This window comes from Phalacrocorax aristotelis, chromosome 8 (assembly GCF_949628215.1).
Source record: "Phalacrocorax aristotelis chromosome 8, bGulAri2.1, whole genome shotgun sequence".
Taxonomy (NCBI): Eukaryota; Metazoa; Chordata; class Aves; order Suliformes; family Phalacrocoracidae; genus Phalacrocorax; species Phalacrocorax aristotelis.
Genome location: NC_134283.1, coordinates 39,800,779 through 39,816,918, shown reverse-complemented (window position 1 = coordinate 39,816,918; position 16,140 = coordinate 39,800,779). Strand labels below are relative to the sequence as shown.

General features: G+C 57.1%; 1 protein-coding gene across 3 annotated transcripts in view; it reads right to left on the bottom strand.

Annotated features, from left to right (window-relative positions):
* PDGFRB (platelet derived growth factor receptor beta) overlaps positions 1 to 11,130 on the bottom strand; it is a 34,585-nt gene extending 23,455 nt beyond the window's left edge. Inside the window, exons 1-2 of one of the 3 annotated variants that reach the window (XM_075102707.1) lie at positions 10,891 to 11,130; positions 10,562 to 10,718 (exon numbers count right to left, since the gene is read on the bottom strand). The gene's annotated coding sequence lies outside the window, so the exon portion shown is untranslated. Of the gene's footprint in view, positions 1 to 10,561; positions 10,719 to 10,890 lie in introns of those variants that run through there. The other 2 variants (XM_075102708.1, XM_075102706.1) reach the window with 2 other exon arrangements.
* Between the last annotated feature and the right edge of the window lie 5,010 nt (positions 11,131 to 16,140).

Genomic DNA, 16,140 nt, shown 5'->3' with positions numbered 1-16,140 from the left:
AGGCACACTGTCCTTATCTCCCCTCTGTAATCACACCAGCCTGGCGGCGTGCTGCACGCGTGGCCGCAGGAATGCACCCGGCAGCCGCTCCTCCTCTGACACAGAGACCGGCAAGCAGCATTTGCAGGCGAGATGAGGGAGAGCTGAGCCAGCTCCAGAGCTGCCGGGTTTCCCAGCCCACTGCTGCCCTGGTGAAAGGAAACCGTCCCATAGCTGGGTGGGGCCAGGCACCGCTGAAAGCCTGTTTGCACATCTTTGGCCTCGTGCTTTTGCAGTGTGTTGTGTGGGGCGATGGGATAAAGGAGCGCCACCTGACATCCCTGAGCGGCACCAGCGCGGTGCAGAGGGCACCCCGGGCTCTGACGGCCCCGCGGAGCCATGCTCTCACAGCCTCTCACAGGTGAGAGGGCCAGAGCAGAGGTCAAACGGCACAGCCAAGGCCACGCAGCAGGACCATGGCTGTGCCAGGACCAGGATTCAAGTCTTATGATTCCCTGTCTCATGACATCGCAGCTTTTCCAGAGCAGCCTGCTCCTGTTTCTCCTGCATCCCCAATATGATGACAGCTGAGCTTTCTCCTCCGCCTCCTCTCACACTCCCCCGCTTGCTGCTGTGAGTGGCGGCCGGGGGGCTGATGCCTCTGTGGCTAATGAACTTGGACAGGAATTTCTGTGGTGGGAACAGGGCTACGCCCAGGATTTTGGATATAAGGAAAAGACGTATCCAGCCTCTGCTGGGGATGGTCCCACCTTTATTTAGGGAAGACCATACCTTCAGCCATCTCTGCCGCTCCCCCCATCTCACAGTGCCTTGCTAAGGAGCTCAAGCATCACCAAACCTTATTATTTATTACCGTTGCCCCACTCCATACCTGTCTCTTCTTTAAGGCTGCTAGTAAGTCAAAGATGCCTTTGCTGATGCCCAAAATATGTTGTGTGGGCTCAGTCTTGACTATTCTTGAGTAAGAAGTCAAGAATTTCCTTTGACTTTGCTCAGCATGCCCTGCGACACCTCTGACCCCCCCGTCCCTCTGCCCTTGTTCCCAGTGTGTGTATGGCGCAGTGCTCCCAGCAGAGCATCTCAGCACTGCTGGCATGAGCATTGCATGGCACTGCCTGTCCCCAGGCATGGATCATGTGGGATGGGGCCACTTCCAGCCCTGCAAATGCCTTAAACCATGGGAGATCTACACAGATACGCATCCATGTCAAGAAGGCCCTCCCAGTCCACTGCCCGCCTCCCGAGCATGCCTAGACCATGTTTCTCACCCCTCCACAACCACTAATGCCCAGCAGAGAACCAGTATAGGGGTGCTGCAAGCACCTCCAGAGCTCTGGGAGCTGGGAACCAGCCTGCAAAACTGACGCACAGTGAAGGGTATGGCTTGGTGTGCTGAGGAGAGGGACAGCACCCACAGCTGCCTGAACAGCCACCCTGGAAGGAGCTCTGATCCCTATTCACCAACAATCACCAGCAAGGGAATGTGTTGTGTGCTGGAAATCAGGGTGCACAGCCCCCTCTCGGCAAATCCCATATGCATTTCCAGCAATTCCTGCATCCACTGCCCCATGTTGCTCTTCTCCCGAGTCTCCCAGCCCCTGTGATACTGGGCAGAGGTGCTGGCTGCCATGCCAGCCCATGAGGGCATCTCGGCTGGTGGCGGCACCACCATGGCAAAGGAAGGAGTGGAGAAGCAAAGCCAGGCCTCTCACACAGCTGCCGGTCCTTTCTCTTCCTCTGGCTTTCTATTTCTAGCCCCTTGTCTTGCAGGGGCTGCGCTTCCAGGCACTCCCACAATGCTCGCTGGCTCCACCGTCCTGCCAAGCAGGCCAGGGACATCTGGTGCAAATTAGCGGGAAGTAAAATATACTTTATATCTTCTTTGTCTAAGCGCATCTGAGTCATTAAGTGAGATCATGGGTGCCAGTATGCAATAAAAAAAGCCCCATATGGATCCCATGATCAATGCTGCTTGCAGCCAGGGAATGAGGGCTTCTCCTTCCTGGGGGAACACTGTCCCCCACTTTTGAAGGCAAAAGCCTCTCCGAGCAAAAGCTAGCAACCCCTGAAACCCAAGCCTTGCTTGTCCGGCAGCGAAACTCCTTGGCTTGTCATGTCTTCCTCTGCCACCCTCCCCCCAGGCGTCCGCGACTGCTTCTTTCCCACCCTTTAATCTAAATAAAACTGAGCATTTTTTTTTTTTCCCCTTGGCTGGAATCGTCCGGAGTTGCAACATCTCTCCTCTGGGGTCCCTCGGCTCCCATGACACTACGTTTACTCACAGGCCAGATTATCATCACAGAGCCCTTTTTCTTTTTCCCAGCACATGGCTAGAATTACGCAGGGCACACACATGGGGAGCCTGTCGTCCCAGGGCCCATAAACAGCTGCTGATAAAACGCAGAGATAGGAAATCTGAAACCAGGCTGAGGAGCAGAGGGGCTGGGGAGTCCCTGGGGTCTCACAGGCTGTCTCTGCCTAAGGGATGAATGCCTCGGGGCAAAACCCACCTCCCACAGCCACCTGCCAGCATCAAGGAGGTCCTGAGGCTTTATCCAGGTGCTGGTGGGACCAAGGGATGCTGAGAGCCCTGGGTGCCTCCTTGCAGTGTGCCTGCATTTGGAGTTTTCTTTTACTCATGCAGAGGCGAGGTTTTGCAAGCACTCACAGGCAATGTTGCAAACGCCTGAACACTCTGAACAGTTTTGCCAGGGGTCCTTGGTCTGTGAATACGTGATTAAAGCCACAACCACAAGCTCTCTAGGAGATGGTCAAAGCATAAGCAGATGCCACCCCTGGGGCAGTATGAGCTCAGGGAAACCGTGCCCATACGCAGGCACAGCTCTCCTGCCTGCTTCTGCTGCAGAGAGCAGGAATGGTGTGACCAGAGCCTCTTTCCAGAACCCCAGACCCTGGTCCCCAGCTTCGGTGGTGCCTGGAGAAGGTGGTTGCATGGTCACGAGGATGCCAGTGCTGCAGGAGATGGCAGGACATGAGCTAGCACAGCCAGCTTCCACCAGGCCAGCCACAAGCTATCGCAGGCTTTGACAGCATCTGTCAGAAAGCCAAAAATTAGGACCGTGGCTCCAAATCAGGGAGGGAGGCTGCCAGGGAGGATGACGAGTCCACGTTGAGCCCCGGCAGCATGATTCAGCAGCCCTGGGGTCAGACATGTGAGGAATGGGGTGGGGTGGTGAGCCCCACACAGCCCCATTTCGCTGTGGCCGTCCTCGCTCTCTGAGCATGCAGGGACCGTGACGTCCATGTATGTGATCCAGCAAACCTCCAGCCGTGGGCTCTCCACAATGCATTGCTGCGAGGAGCTGGCACAGGGGGACGTGGGACCACAGCGAGCCCTGCTCTCTCACCCCTCATCCCCCCCACTTTCCCCCTCCATTTTAAGCCCATGGGAGACGGGGGAAACGAATGACCTATTTAGTGCAAGTTCAAAATAAAATGAAACATCTGTTTGGAGATGTGCCAGCGTTATAAATAATCCCCCAGCCCCAAGTGTTGGTATTCATGGCTCTTTCAGCTGCGCATGCTCCCCCGCTTCCGCTTTTGGAGGAAAGACCGGGCCCCGAAGCCTATGGGGCTGCTCTCCAGAGCCTGTGAGCTTGGCCCAGGCTGTGGGAAAACCCTGGGCAAGGACCAGGGCTCACCTGGGGCCAGGGAAGGAGGGATGGGGGTGTTGGGAGGAACGGCCGCCACGTGCCGGACAAGACTGATGTGGTGCCTAGTTGCTCCTTGCTGCATACCCTGCTCCTCGCCCTGCCCAAATCCTTGGTCTCCCTAGGGCAGCCACTGAGTGCCAGGGCCATGGTGATGCTGGGGCTGGCCCATGGCAGTGCTGGGACTAGTCTGTGATGGCGCTGGGGGCTGTCCAGCGTGTTGGAGCACAGCCCTGAAGTCTGGTGTTGTGCACCATGGGAGATGATCATGCTGGGTGTGGGGAGCAGGGCTCTGCTAAACCTTGGGCTCACCCCTCGCAGTGCTATGACCCCCTGGGGGAGGAGCAAATATGCCCCTTGGGAGCATTTCAGCCTTTCCCAATGCCGGTCTCCAGCGGGATGCTCTGAAGGATTCAACAGAACCCAGCTGGGTCTGCCCATGACCATCCCCCAGCTTCTCCATTGCCCCTGACAGCAAAGACATTTTCAGGAGAACGCACCACGCTACTTCGCGAGCACGTGAGCGATGTGAGTTATGACCGTGGCTGCAGGGCACCCAAACCACAGGCCGGGACCCACAGCAGCTCCCTGCATTGCCTTGCCCCTGGACCCAGGAAAAGGCAGATCCCACCAGGTAGCAAAGCCTTGGGGCTGGCCTGCAGCAGCTGCTCAAAGAATTCTCTGGCCCATCCATCTACAGACTGGAATATTTGGGGGTCCCAGCACCCAAGCACGTGGGGCTGGATTGTGCTGGCCTCTCTGAGCAGTGCCTTGAGCACTTGATGCTTTTCCTCACCACCAGCAGTGTGGAGAGGGGAAGTAGGGGATGTGGTAGCAAGGGTTGGGCACCATCCTGGCTACTCATCCCATGCCCTGCCACCCCCAGGGCTTTCCTCACTCTAGTGCTGCAGCTGCCAGAAAGCTGTATCTGCCTTCTTGCAGCGATTCAAGGGAAACACTTTGCTAAGGTATACGCAAGGAAGAAAACAGTCCCCAGCACATCGGCATCTCCATCACCTACTCACACTCTGTTCAGGGGTGGCTGCTATGGTGGGGCCAGGGCTAGAGCCAGAGGTCCCAGCTGGCTCTAATTAACCACTAATCATCAGCTGTGAGGGGAGGGTGATGGAGGCAGGAGGAGAAATAGAGCCATCTTTCTTTCTTCTTCTCCCTAGTAGGATGTAGGGGCTTTGCAAAGCCCTGGGAGCAGCCAGAGTGTTGTGGGCTCTCTAGCTCTATGTCCCAGCAAAGGATGGGCAATCTGATACTCTGAAAATTTCCATGAGACACAGATCTGCTGGGGAAGAGGAAATAATCTGCATGGATGCATTGGCTCTTCTCCTCTCGGCTGCCTGCAAGGGACCCGAGCTTAATCGCTTTGTTCTGGGGTTTTAGGTTCTCGTGGCTGGGATTAGGCGCTCACCAGCTCTGCGGTCAGGGCACCCTTCACCTACCCGTGGGACCTGGAGAGGAGCCTGGCACCGTGGCCAGGGTGGTAGAGGATGGGGCCAGGCAGCATGGGGTGTGGAGTGCAGAGGCTGCTTTCAGAGGAGGGTTGTGTTTGATTTGGCCCTGCTACTTCTGGGTGCTTGAGAGGGAGCAAAATGTAGCTGCTAGTGCAGCTTTTGGTGCCAGGGGATGATCCTGCCCCCTCCCCCATAAGCCCACCCATGGAGCAGGAAGGGGGTGGTGGCACCCAGTGCCAGGACCACAGAGACAGCCTAACTGCAGTGCTGGGGGCAGCCACCCTCACCCCATGCCTCCCCCTGTGCATGGTGGCAAGCAGAGGTCAGACTCCTGTGGCAATCACACATGATGAGGGGCTGGCCCCCACCTTCTTATAACAAGAGGACCTGGGGGCAGTGATGGAGCTTTTTAGGGCGGCAGGGCACAGAAACCCAAGCATATCCCCTATGCAACTGCAGGTTGCACAACGGATGCCTCCCTCTTGGATAATCTCTTCCTACGTGCTCTGGGCATGCAGCACAAGCCGTGCTTGCTATCCTGTACACAAGGTTCTTTATAACCTCCAGCAATTCCTCTGCCCTCAGTCATGGAGCAAAAATCAGTTCCCCTCTGCACCCATGCTCTGCAAACAACCCCTGTCCCTAAAACCCCACGGATCCTCCGGAGAAGCCAAGGCAGGACTCAGTGCTGGGGCTGGCAGCTGCCAGCACACCCTGCCCTCCTCTGAGCAGAGCTTTAAAATGGGCACCGAGTCCTGCTCCCTGCACCAGGAATTTGCCTCCCTGAATCAGACCATATTCTCCCAAACAGCTCCCAGGCTGGAGAGGGAAACTTGGCAGCTGCCTGCAGGGAGAGAGGAGGGGACCCCTCTCGCAATGCCAGCAGCGCTCGGCCCCAAGGAAATCGGGGTTTCTGTTCTGCAACCATTTGCTCAGCAAAGGCTGAAACTGAGGTGACTTCCAGTTTGTGAGAGGACAATGTGCTTTCAGAGAGCGGGGCTCGAAATGGTGTATTTTCTGCTGGCCCTGGTTCAGGCAAACCCACAAGCAAACATATTTTTTTGTATAAATAAGACAGTATGTCTCGCCAGTTAAAGCAATTCAAACATGAATGTAGCAATTTAATTGGTGCCAATTACTGTGTCTCAGTAGCATTAAGATTTCAGTCACAGACTCTTTGCATGGTAGACGGGCCAGAAGGGGGAAGGCAGAGGGACTGGCAGGATGGGGCCTCGCACCAAGGGGCAGCCTTGCCTGTTGCCTGCCTGTCTCCTGCCTGCTTTGGGAGCCTTGTCCCCCTGAGTGGCCCTGGTACTGCCCATAGGGACATGCCGAGAAGTCCCCTTCTGTAGCAGGGAGAAGGTACCTCCTATTCCATCTGCCTCCCAATTTGCAGCCTGAGGTTTGACAGCCAGTGCAGTGCCCTGGTTACATCCCTGCACCCTCCAACCTCTCCCTGCTCCTGGACCCCACAGCCTGCTGTGAGCTCCATCACACACTGGCTTTTGCTGAGCCTGGGGAAGAGCATAGGACTGGCGTTAGTTGCGACCTGGACAGATAAGCAGGTGCTCCTGCAGGCATGTCCTGGAGGAGATGAGTCCATCCATGGGTGCAGGACATACACCACTCGCACTATACCAACCTGGCTTTCCTGGCAGCAGCCTTTCTGTGGGAGCTTTTGTGAGCTCCCTGCTCCCTGATTGGGCTCTGCACGCCACGGTCCCCTAGCTCTGCAGGCTGGTGGTTGCAGGAGAAGGGTACAAACACAGACCAGGACATGCCACAGCCTGCATCCCAGGTGTGTGCCCAGGGATGACGGAAAAGCAGGGTGTGAGGGGCAGTGCAGCATTGTATGTCTCCTGCTACTAGGCTGGGGCGGTGATGGATCTGTGGGACCCCCTTGCTCAGCACATGACCCATCCCAGCACCCCTCTGTGCATCCCTGGCATATGTCCCTGTCCATGTCCTGGCTGGGTCTGCCCTGTGTCACCCGTGGTGCCAGGAAAATGCTGCATTTCCAGGAGAAGATATCCCAGTGGGAACAGAGCAGGGCAGAGGTGGGCTTGGCTCAGGGAACCTAATTAGGCAACTGGGGGGAGGAGGAGGGGAAACAGCCACCCCTAAAACAAGCTTCGTTATGTCCAATTTGCCTGGTGGAGCGGAAGGAGCCTCCTGGAGCCACTCCAGCCTCTCAGGAAACAATACCCGGTCTATACCCTCCCCTTGCAACTCCTCTCCAGGGGATTTCTTCCCCTTGGTTAAAGTACAAACAAACAAACTCCACGAAGTGTTCAGCCCGGATCCTCCCTCTTAGAGATAGGATACATCCAGCCAGCCCTGAGCCTACATGGTCCCCAGCTCCCTCCAGCTCTGGGCCAAAGGCAGCCCCCGCTGCCAGCACCAGTGGCTGTGCTCCCATGGGATTCGGCCACCACCAGTTCCTCTGCTCCCTGCCCTTTGCTGCTGCACCCTGGGAAGACGCTTCGCTGGAGCCTGACGCTATAAACACCATTGCACTCCCATCCTGCTTCAGCATGCCATCAGACACCGGGGCCGGGGGGACTTTGGGGGCTGCCTGGCCCCAGGGTGAAGCCAGGTGCAGAAGTCCCTGTCCGACCCTCTGGCAGTGGCCAGTCGCACTTGTCCGTCATTTGGGTGATGCCACAGCCAGCCAACATGGTCTCTTCTTCCACAGCTTTGCTCTTACAGCTAGAGAGCATTTCTTAACCTCAGCTTTCCTCTGGTGCTCACTAAGACAATTCCGTCTTGCCCTAGCGAGAAGGGCTCAGTGCTCTCTTCTTCCTAACAGTGTTGTTCTGAATGCTTTGGAAATCCTGTCACAGACCCATCAAAAATGAGGCTGAAACAGATCATAGGGTTAGTGCCCTGCTGCAGTGCCCACATCTCCCCAGCCAGAGGTTTGCCTGACACTCAGCCTCATGTCTTTAAACCTACAGACATTTCCTCTCAAAACTAACTTTTTTCTTTGCAGTGACCTTTCATGTGCATGAAGACCGTGTGCTACCTCCCCACAACACCCAGTGACAAACAAGCCCCATCATCACCTCTCCCAGTTCTCTGCAGCCTCTTCTGGGTTTCTGATCTCTCTCTCTGCTTTCCCCTCCATGTGCATCCCTGCTGAAGTGCTCAGCATCACTCACTGGGGAGGACCCACTCCCTCCACCCTGCCTGTTCATGCTGCCTCCAGCCATTTGCGTTTCAGCACATCCCACAGGAAGAGCTGTGGGTTTCACCACACCACGCTGCAATCTGGTTTGTGTCCACTACAGCCCCCAGATCCTTTCCCACTGTACAAGCTGCCTGGGCTGTTAGCTCCTAAGATCATGCGCAACCATTTAATATTTCCTTCCTAATGGCAGTATGCTGTCACAGCTTGCTGTTGCCTTGTTGACACCAGACTCCTGCAGATCCCTTGGGACCCTCCTGCCCTCCCATCTGCCCACACACTGGCTGCCCACCCAGCTTGGTGCCAGACCAGAGTTTAGTATATGTGCTCGTCCGTCAGCCAGGCGGTTAATGCAGAGATTGCAGAGGACCAAGACCAGGCCAAAGCCCTGCAGGACCCCACTAGAAATGCCCAGGACTTTGGACAACAAGCCATGGCTAAGTTCTCCCTGACTGCAGCATTACAGCTGGCCGTGCTTGTGTTCATACTGCTCCCTGTTCGGACCACGGGCACCTCAAACCCCCAGCCTTGTGCAGGGATGCGGAAAATGAGTGGACAGGAGGTAATTGGGTGGCTGCAGTCCCTCCACCTGCTCCTTCATCAAGGACCCTCCGTGCTGTGGGCTGGAGGAAGGGGCAGCTGGTTTTAGGAAGAGAGAAAAGCCCTTTGCATGCTGCAAATAGGTGGCTGTGACTTGATGCTTCTCCAAAACAGTGACCCCTCTTGAGGTACCGACTGACTCAGAGGTGTTTCCTGGACCCAGAGACACTGCCCAGGGTTGGCAACTGCCACCAGGGCCAGAGGACATCCAAGCCTGGGTGACATCAATGTCAAGGAGTGACTTCAAGCCTCATGGCAGACTGTGCCCAGGGCCAGCTGCCAACCAGGGTGGCTACCTGGCATCTCTTCTTTTGAGCCAGCCCAGCACATGCCCTCTGCCAGGCAGAGCCACATTTTTGCCACTGGCTCTGGCTGCCTGACCTAAACATGCCCCTTTCCCGAGAGCATGGGGTGCATAGGCATCTTGTCCTGCAGGGTGTTGAGGGGGAACCGACCCTTCAGCCAACCCCTCAATGGCCCCTGGGGAGCACTGGAGCTCAGCATTGCTAGTCCTTGTCATTGATGAGAGACCCTCTGAAAAGATTTGGGACTACCAAGCCTCTGCAAACAGGGTTCGCACACCAAACTGACTACTTTCATCTATTTGCTTGCTGGTTTAGCAGAAGCCCCAGGTGCTCTGGGCAACGATGGAGCAGCACAACATCCCTTTCCATCACAAGTCCTGCTTTGAAAGTCTTCCTGTTGGCAGGTGAGTGCAGGAGATGGATGCTCTGAGCCCACAGTGGTCCCAGTGTGAAACCTGCAGGTCATGCAACACCCTGTCCCGGGGCTGTTGGGGCTGCCTGAGTCAGCACAGCTTCACTCCAGACCAGCACCAGCCTGTTGGAGGCCCTCAGCTCCTGGGCTCTCGGGACAGCAGAGCAGTGGCCCACAGCCATGCCTAGAAGGGCTTTACCAGACTCTACCCCTTCCAGTACCTGGCACGCCAGGGCACAGGCCCTGAGCAGGGCTTGCAAACGTCCCCTCTCTGCCTCGGGCTGGCCCGCAGGGACAGGAGTCCCACCAAGGGCACAGACAGAAGCACCGTGGTCCTCGGAGCACCCTGCATTTAGGAATGACCATAGATGCATTCGGATGGTGTAACACTGTGGTGACGCTGCTCTGTAGTGGGGCACACTCACGCCTTTAAAAGATGTCTCACTGGGGATGGAGAGCAGCCCCTTCCCTGCGCACATGCCAGTCCTCCCACAGCCACAGGACTGGGAGAGCAGGGTAACCCTCCGATCCAGGGACCGACCAAGAGCTCCCCAGGGAGAAGCAGAGATCCGCTGGGTCCCACTCCCACTGCAAGGGGTCCCCCCGCCTGCCCTACAGCTGCAGCATCCCCTTGGATCCCCACAGCTGTCTCAGCCCAGACCTGATGAGAGCTGACAGGACAGCTTTTTCTGCGGGATGCCACAAAGTTTGGCTGCTCTTCACCAAACACCACCTCCCCAGGGCTTGGTGGGTGTTTTGGGGTGCCAGCCCCTTGCAGGGGAGCAAAGCCCCTTCCAGAGCAACTAAGATGGCTCAGGGAGAGGGTTCTTGGGGTCTGTACCACCTCCAGTGTGAGGTTTCCTAGCCCGAGCAGAGCAGGAGGACGAGCCGGCACCCAGGTGGGCAATGCGAAGGCTTACCTTGGGCAGGGTCCCACCGGGCGAGTGCCTCTGCTGCACGTCCCACGGGCGCTGGCCGCCCCGAAATTCCTTCCTCTCCTCCTCCGCACTCTTTATCTGCTGCCTGCCGAGTCTCTCCCTGCCCTCCCAGCCTTCCCCAGCTGGCAAGGCTTTTCCACTTAAAGGAGAAAGAGAGGGAAGGGAAGAAATGAAGTGGAGGGGAGGAGGGGGAAAAAAATAAAATAAAATCAAAAGGAGAGGCAAGGCTGTGCCAGGGCTGGGCTGCAGCCAAGCCCTTGCTCTGCTCCTCTAGTGCATCTCAGCAGGGCCCTAGGCAGCCCCCAGCCCACCTGGGAGGGGGTCCGGCTGCCTTGGGCCCCGGCGTGGAGCAAAGCCCCGGGCCGAGGGATGTGCACGCGTGTGTGTGTGCGTGTATAAATAAAAGAGACCTCGGGAGGAGGAGAAGGGGGGAGGCTGCCTTCGCCAATGAGGAGCAGAGTCCCTCTGACTTCCTCCCTCCACCCTCTGCAGGGACCCTTTGCAGAGCAAAACTTGCGATTAAAGCCCAGCAGACGAGTGCGATGGCAGGGGGGGGAAATTTAAAAAAGGAGGAGAAGCCAAAGTGGCTGCAAGGAGAGGGGAGTTTTGCTGCAAGCGGCCGATGAGGGGGAGAGGCGAAGGCCAGGCTATCAGGAAACAAAAGGAGCCGGGACCAGCCCGGCTCTCGCCTCCTTAAACCAGAGGGAAGGAGCTGCTCTCTCCCTGTGTCTGCTTTCAATTCTGGCCTTTTTCCCTGTTTTCTTTTTCTTTTCTTTTTTTTTTCTCCTCAAGCCCCCCCTCCTGTTTTTTTTTTTTTTTTCCCTTTTCTCAGGATATGAGGGGATGTTTAGAAAATCCGCTGCCCACGCCAGCAGCTGACTCATGTTTTTATTAAAGAAGGCCTGTACTGAACCGACTCCGTGTATTCCCCCCGGATGCCTCCCCAGGCCGTGCAGTGCCGGCACTGCGCCTCCCGCCCCACTGACCCCTGTCCAGCCGCGGCTGCTTGGGGACCGCCAACGCACCCTCCTGGTCCTTTATTATTTTTTTTTGGAAAGGAGAAGAAAAGGTCTTGTACAACTGGGATGCTGTGGCAGAGGATTTGTCTGGTGGGGACTTGGGGCTGTTTGGGCTGCTGAGGGGCACGGAGTTGGGAGAGGTGGCAGGAGTTTCCACCCTGGTCATGCCACCATCTCAGATGTCCTGCACCCCTCCTGTCCTTGGGGAGGGGGTGGAAGCCAGCTGATGAACCTGCTTTAAGTCCTCCCCGGACCTTCATGGGTTCAAATAAAGTTTCTGAGAATCTTTCAATAGGCAAAACATTGTCATTTGTCCAAAAGGCGTTTTTTTTTAGCAATTTGTTTTGGCACTGTAACAAGATGAAGAAGGTCTTTGGATCAAAATTGTCTTTTGACCCAGCATTTCTTGCCACCGTTTCCATGTTGGGGATTTGCTTTTGTCTGATCCAAACAAGAAAAACTGCAAAAATGCACTGTCTATCCTGAAAAATGAAACTCGCTTGAAAAGATACCTTTCATTTTTCTTTCCTTTCCTTTCCTGGAATGAAAAAACCCATCCCGTAAAGGCAACACCACTGAAATCTGTTCCTAGCTTGTTTGCAAGGCAGATTCATCCCCTCCTGCCTCTCTAATGAATGCCTGCACAATGGGCACAGCTAATGATTCCCTGGCTGGACAAGCCCAAGAGATTGCAGCTTATCACCCGTTATCTTGGTGTTCTCTTTGCACCCACGAAAAACCAAAGGGTAAGGTCTTTATTCTGTGCAGCCATGGAGGGTGAGGAGAGCTGGGCTGCAGCACTCCTGGTTATCTGCAGGCAATGAGCGGCATTTTGCACGGGGCTCGTGTGCCGGCTCCGTGCCGGCTCCGTGCCTGCCAGGGCCTGGCAGCAGGGCAGGTACAGCCGCGGGCAGGGCAGGGGAGGTGCAGGCCTGGCTGAGCTCGGGCAGGAGAGGGAGGCTGGGGAAGGAAGGATGCTGGAGAGGCAGCCCCTCGGGAGCTGGAGGGGCTCCTGTGCTGGGCTGCGTGGAGAGGTGAAGCAATGATGGCCAGCAAGACCCTGCTGCTCCCCTGCACTGGGCTGGCTGGATTCCCCTACTCCAGATGTAGTGGCAGCCATGTGTTGGGGAGCCCTGGCAGCCCCCCAAGAGCCAAGACAGTCTGTCGTGCAGAAGAGGAGCCGGCAAGCGTGAGAGCAGCTCATATGGAGGGCAGGCAGCAGTGGGGATGTGCTGCGCACATGGCTCTTCCTGACACTTTTCCCAAGAGATAAAGACGTGTCTGATGGGTCCGTGCACAGAGACATGTGGGCTGCTGGGAATAGCTCAGCAGAGCTATTTCCCAGCAGTGTTCCCCCGGCCAAGGTCGGCATCATAGCTCCCAACACAGCAGGAGAGGGAGAACCCTCTGATACAATCCTGCTGGGCCCCTTGCACTGGGGACAGGCTACCAGAGGTGAGCAGAAGGTGGAAAAGCTAGCACAGACCACACTTGAGGTCAGAGCATCCTGACCCTGAGGTGGGACATATTGCCCCCTCTTCTCCCTGCAAAAGAATAACCCCGATGCCCACTCCCAGGCTGGGAGCAGGGACAACATGGGCAAACAAAGCCGTCTCCCAGGAGAGTTCTGCAAAGGCCAGGGTTCATTGTTTTGGGATGCTGGGAGACACCTAGAGACCCCACAGCATTCTGGCAAACACATGGTGACCCGTGCTGTACGTCCCCAGGGAGCATCCAGTGACATGCACTTTGTTTAGGAACAGCACATCAGGGTTACGGCAGCTCCTGGGAAAGGCCAGACCAGAGGAAGCACCAAAGCCGGAGGGACTCACTTGTGCAAGTGTGTGGGCGGACAAGAGCTGCTCAGCTACCTCTGCCTCATCCCCCCTTCATTGCTCACCTCTATTTTTGGTGCCTGCACCCCTGTTCATGGCGCTTGCAGGACTCAGTGATTCCCCCGGGGCTGGGACAGCTGCAGTGTAGGCTGCCAGAGCCACTCTTGGCTGAGATTTCAATAAACATCATTAAGTGCTAGTGGGGGCTTAGGGCCATGTAGTGCAGCATCTCTGGTGGGGACAGCAGCCACTGAGATTGGGACACTCTAGAGTGTTCGGACAGCTCCGGCACCACCTGGATCAAAGCAGCTCTCCGACCTCCTGCCCCGTCCCAGATGGAGCAGGGACCACAAGGAAAAGCCCATATCCCACGCCTGATGTGCAGAAGACACCAGAGCCAGATGACCCAATGTGATGGTGGGAACAGCCATGCAGGAGTCAGCAACAAGTTCCAGGTGCCAGCAGGTGAAAGGCAGGTAGGAAAGGAGAAGCAGATGTCAGCCATTCCTGCTTCTCCAAAGGTTTAACAAGGACCAGATTCACCCCTGGCTTCAGCTCCTCCAAGCCTCTATCAACTCCAAGTCAGCCCAGGAATTTCAGCATCTCTCTGATGTGGTGTCGAGCCGCAGACCACAAGAGAGGAGCGGCGGGTGCCGGGGAGCACAGCACCACATCTGGGCAACCCATCCAGCACGTCAGCTGCCAGCACTTGCTCCTGGCTGGATCCCGCTCTTGGGCCCTGGGGAAAGCTGCACCCAGCCCTTTCCAGAGCTCTCTCCCAGCCTCTGGAGGAACCGCTACCCTGTGCATGGTCCTGCTTTGCCAGGGTGGTGGTGGGTGACAGGGTGCCCAGGGAGACAGAAAGTGCTGGAATCCTTCCAGAGTGACCATACAGCTGAGCACAATGCGCTGGGGAGCATCCCAGGCTGGGGAGCGTCCTGCAGCACCATGAACGCTGGTCACAGGCACTGCGGGGTGACTGTGGTGCCAGGAGGTAGCACTGAGTCATACACCATATGGTGCTTTGTCCCTACAGCTGCTCGCCCGACCCCTACATCCCCCAGGTTTGGGCACTTGGAGGAGGCGCTAGCCAGTGGCAGAGGATGCTAGCCCACTGCCTCTCCCTGCCTTGGGGCCTTTCCGCCCCCGTCCCACGCATTCTTCCTAACCCCCACGATGAGTCTTGGTATTAAATGTGCTCTGTGGAGCCCCGGGAGGCAGCGACAGGCTCCTGGGTGAATACTAATAGCGATGCCGTCCAGTCGCCCCAGACTTTCCCACACATCTGCAGTCACTTAATGTGGGAATTGTTAACCCTCTGCTTACGCAGTGCCTGAAATGCGACAAAGGAGCCAAGCACAGCCAGGATGCTCCCCGCCAGGCCCCGGCTACCTTCGGGACCCCGCATCTCACATTGCAGGCTGGGTGGGCAAGTTGTGCTCGGCAGCCATCAGCTACACAGCGAGCACCCAGCCCTGTGCTCCCAAAGAGGGACAGGAGCCCTGGGGAGGGGACAGGGGGGCTGTACAGCAGTGCTGGCAGCACATTGATTTGGCCTGTCCTGGTCCGGTACCCATCTCTCTGGGGTCTAGCTCTGCAGAGCCCTCCTCAGCGCAGGGACACAAGTGCCAGCAGAGGCATTCAGGGATCTGGGAAAAGCCAAAGGGCTCACATCAGTCTGCAGTGGGGCTGATGGAGCTGGTGCAGGGGCTGTCCTCTGCAAGAGGGTTGTACTGATGTCTCCATTGCCAGAGAGGAGATGATGATCTTGGGGCATTCTATGGGGCAGCTGTGCTTGTCCCATCCCTCCCTTGTTTTCTGGGATGCTGCTCCAAAGGTGTGTGGCAGGAATGGTTCATAGGAGACATGCTGTGCTCTCCCTTTTCTAATGCTGCAGGAGGGTGACAGGAGAAGCTGTGGCATGGAGGAAGGTACTGGCTGGGCTGTGGTGTGTGTGTGGCCACCCAGCTCTGGGACGTGCTGGTCTGAGGCCACAGGTTTGCCTTTGGGATCGACAGGGGCTGTGGGGAGTGGGGAGGCCATGGGCCCATGGGGCTGCTGGGGAGCTGGTGGGGCAGGAGGCTCTGGGGGGAAAGCAGAGTGAGGGGAAGACCTCCCTGAACCTCTGCAGGCATTTCTCTGTCCTGCTGAAACCATGGTGGGGGTTCAGAGCAAGCTGGGGGACAAGGTAGTGCTTGGTTTCCCAGGGTGAGTGCCTCCTCCATGGGAGGAGGAGGAGGTGGTGGGGTGGTCTCCCCTGCAAATCTGCTCCTGCTGTGATAGCTGCTTGCAGTCTGGCCCCGGGGACCTGCCGGTCCTCCCTTCCCCAGCCCTCCTGCTTCCAGGAGATGGCATCACTCGATCACGGATAGCAGCACCTAGCCCCAGGGAACGTTGGGGGAACGCTGGCCGCTCTCCCTCTCCACTGCATCCACCTGGTTTCCACCAGGAATCTCGGGTCTGGAAGACTAGCACAAGCTCCCCAGGCTGGGTTTGGTGCTGGGGGTCTCTGGGGTGGATGGAGAGGGTACTGCCACCTCCTCTTGTCCAGCTGGGGATCCCCGGGGGCTCTGGCAGCCCCTGACCTGCTCACCCATGGGACCCCAGTACAGGTGGCATCCTGGGGCACAGAGGGTCCCCAGCAGCACCCTTCAGCCCCAGTCTACTAGTAGATAGGATGCTCCTTGGGGACCCCATGGAAGGGAGC